This window comes from Octopus bimaculoides, chromosome 9 (genome assembly GCF_001194135.2).
Source record: "Octopus bimaculoides isolate UCB-OBI-ISO-001 chromosome 9, ASM119413v2, whole genome shotgun sequence".
In the NCBI taxonomy this organism is placed as follows: Eukaryota; Metazoa; Mollusca; class Cephalopoda; order Octopoda; family Octopodidae; genus Octopus; species Octopus bimaculoides.
Genome location: NC_068989.1, coordinates 30,445,252 through 30,449,138, shown reverse-complemented (window position 1 = coordinate 30,449,138; position 3,887 = coordinate 30,445,252). Strand labels below are relative to the sequence as shown.

The window sequence follows — 3,887 nt, the reverse complement described above, 5'->3', positions numbered from 1 at the left end:
ATGAGATGCACCATTTTGAGCGTGGCCGTTGCCAGTACCGCCTGACTGGCTCCCGTAGGATTTTCGAGCGAGATCGTTGCCAGTGCCCCTGGACTGGCTTGTGCGGGTGACACATAAAAGACACCATTTCGAGCGTGGCCGTTTTCGTGCGGGTGACACGTAAAAGCACCCACTACACTCTCTGAGTGGTTGGCGTTAGGAAGGGCATCCAGCTGTAGAAACTCTGCCAAATCAGACTGGAGCCTGGTGTTGCCATCCGGTTTCACCAGTCCTCAGTCAAATCGTCCAACCCATGCTAGCATGGAAAGCGGACGTTAAACGATGATGATGATGATGATGAAGGAGAAAGTGAAAGAGTCTCTAATGAAAAGTTAGATGAATATTCATAGACACAAGAATGAGAAATATCAGTTTGTCGTCAATTGTACGCGGTAGTTGAAATACTGTATCAAGAAGTTATGGTAATGATGCAAAGTCAGTGAGGCACATGTTAAATGAAGTTGTGGCTGTAATGCCTGGGTCACTTGTACAAGAGTTCTCACAGACTGTATATTTGCTGTTAACCATGGTGAAGTAACTTACAAACATTGCTATGTTTAAATCTGTGCATTGTTGCTTAAGCTGTGTACGTAGAGGATGTTAATAAGATGATGGAGGCAATGAAGACAGAGGTTACTGTAATGTTGTTGGCATTGTCACTGGAACTTGCTGTATCTTGTGTGGTCAGTGACTGGACCCTAAAAGGTCTGGAACCAAAGATCTTGAGATGAGGAGTAGCTGGCTTTTTTTATAAGGAGCTGTAGGCTCAAACTGAGTTAAGAACAGGTTGTCTCACATGATCTTATTTAGAACTTCAATTGGTTATATGCTGCATATTGGCACAATAGAGTAAGAAACAAATTGTGCCAATACCAACTAATCAGAGTAGTTGACACAATGGGGTCCAAATAGCGGCCAAAAGTTAGCTGTTATCTGCTATGTTCAAATGCCCGTATATATAATAAAGGGGAGAGGATTTTCACTAGAGTGTACACTACAGAAATTTTTAAAATTCTTATGTCTCCTTGCTTTGACATCATGTGATAGTTGTAAAACAAGAGTCACCATCATGCAAGTAGTATCCTTTGTTCCTAATGGGGAAATATTACCTTATTTGGGAACAGGTGAGAGTTGGTGACCAGGACATCCAGCTGTAGAAAATCCACCTCAGCAAAATTCTGGTGAATCTTGACAAGCCTGAAAAAGTGGATGTTAAAATGATGATGATGATGATGAGCTGCTTTTCAATGGATTGTGCATTCTGCACTGTATTTACATCCCGTAACTTTTGTCAAACACAACACAACTTTATATTTTATTTTTACCATGAGACTACTTTGTCAGAATAACTGTGTATGGTTAGTAAACTAGTTTTAATTAAATATTTGGAAATAAGGTATATATGTAAATAAAAATGAGTTATTATTGTTCTAGTTTACACAAAATCAGCCCTGACTGAGATATATAATAAAAGACATGCTTGTCTTTTTGTCTATTTGGAACCTCATTGTCCACAGTGTCCCCCACTTTTTAAAGACAGCTGCATATAATTTAAGGGAGAATTGACTGATATTTTTAGTGACTACATAGTCCACCTTGTTGACTCATTATAACTATAGTTGTTTTATTGGTGATAGTGGCAAAGGAGGATTAAGCAGGAATGCTATTAAATAGCTAAATTTTATCAAAATTGATAAGGAAATAGATATAATATTTAGGTTAAGTTTATAGACTTTGACAGCAGTATTTGTTTTGTTGAATCTCTTTCCTAATATTAGTTATCTTGAGTCTATTCTATACAGGTCATATATTCAGATTTTTTACTCTGACACTTCTTCACTATTTATAACTATTTTACTGTGTCATTTAAACTTATAGCATATACTTCAGGATACAATGTTCAAGATGAACCAAAGTGGAAGTCACAAAGTGACCATATGACTGGCTTGAAATAGTAGTCAAATTTCTCTTAATTTATGCACTACTGCCTTAACATAAAAAAATACATTGAATAATGTTGTCTCAGATTCACTGTTCTTGCAAAGAAGTGGTAGAAAAGAACAGAAAGCCTTTGTTCATAAGTTTGTTTGAACAGAGCTGAACTGGGGGCTAAACCACAACGTTGAAGTTTAACCTATTATATATAATGTTCAGCAAATCTTTGTTTTAATATCTACATAATACACCACTTGTAATTGTAAGTACCATTTACCTTGCTGAGTACATTACACACCACATTACCATTTTGCATTATTGATTTTGTTGTATATAATCTTAATGTTTTGCATAAGCTGTATAGTATATACTAGTTACCTTATGATTTTGCACCTGTTTTAATTATGTCTACATTGTTGTGACAGTTGGCTCCACAATCTTACTTGCCTTATGAAGTTGACTAAATTAACAACTGTTAGAATTATTATTGCCAATAAAATATCAAAAGTTAAGCTGGTGCTTAGCTCTTAATTGCTTAATCCGAGGAAAAAGGGCAGTATTCATGACCTTTTTCGGGGCTTCTGGGAGGAAGAGAAGAAGTTATCCTCAAATCAGGGATCTGATCTGAATGTTTGCAAGTGGACCTCACTAAAGCACCCAAGAACCAGGTAGGGGTGTTAAACTGAGTGATGGATTATGTCTAACACCACTAGGTCTCATTTTAAAGTGGATGAAGATCAAAATGCCTCTTAAATTGGCCAATACTAACTAAAATTCTAAGAACATTTGACACTTATTCCCTACAGCAAAGTGAGCTCTAGCATCATCATCATCATCACCACCACAACCACCACCACCATCATCATCATCATCATCATCATCATCGTTTAATATCTGCTCTCCATGCTAGCATGGCGAACCAGATGGCTGCACCAGGCTCTAATCTGATCTGGCAGAGTTTCTACAGCTGGATGCCCTTCCTAATGCCAACCACTGCGAGAGAGTAGTGGGTGCTTTTACGTGCCATCGGCACAAGGGCCAGTCAAGCGATACTGGAAACGGCCATGCTAAAGTGAAGTTTTTTACATGACACTTGCACAGGAGCCAGTCCAGTGGCACTGGCAACGACCTTGCTCGAATGTTTTGTTCATGTGCTACTGGCACAAGTGCCAGTAAAGCAACACTGGTAATGAACACGTTTGAATGGTGCTTTTTATGTGCCACCAGCATGGAAGCCAGTCAGCTGCTCTGACAGCGGTCATGCTCGGATGGTGCTCTTAGAGCTCCACTGGCACAGGTGCCAGTCATCGAATTTGCGAATTTGATTTGATTTCGATTTCACTTGCCTCAACAGGTCTTCGCTAGCTGACTTTAGTGTCCAATGAAGGAAAGATATACGTAAGTGGGCTGGTTACACCCCTGGCATAGGCCACATGTTATGGTCTTACTTGGTTTGCCGGGTCTTCTCATGCACAACATATTTCCAAAGGTCTTGGTCAATAGTCATTGCCTCGGTGAGGCCTAATATTCGAAGGTCGTCCTTCACCATGTCATCGCAAGTCTTCCTGGGTCTACTTCTTCTACAGGTTCCCTCAACCACTAGGGTGTGGCACTTTTTTACACAGCTATCCTCATCCATTCTCACGACATGACCATACCAGCGCAGTCGTCTCTCTTGCACACCACAGCTGATGCTTCTTAGGTCCAAGTTTTCTCTCAAGGTACTTACGCTCTGTCAAGTATGTACACTGACATTACACATCCATCAGAGCATACTGGCTTCATTCTCTGCAAGCTTACGCATGTCCTCAGCAGTCACAGCCCATGTTTCACTGCCATGTAGTATAGCTGTTCGTACACATGTGTCATACAGTCTGCCTTTTACTCTGAGCGAGAGGCCCTTTGTCACCAGC

General features: G+C 40.0%; 1 protein-coding gene across 11 annotated transcripts in view; it reads left to right on the top strand.

Moving 5' to 3' along the window:
- The window catches only part of LOC106875847 (coiled-coil domain-containing protein AGAP005037), an 877,187-nt gene that overhangs the window by 406,915 nt on the left and 466,385 nt on the right, over positions 1 to 3,887 (top strand). Inside the window, exon 1 of one of the 11 annotated variants that reach the window (XM_052970543.1) lies at positions 1,452 to 2,236. The exons of the other annotated variants lie outside the window; for them this stretch is intronic. The gene's annotated coding sequence lies outside the window, so the exon portion shown is untranslated. Of the gene's footprint in view, positions 1 to 1,451; positions 2,237 to 3,887 lie in introns of those variants that run through there. 11 annotated transcript variants of the gene reach the window in all.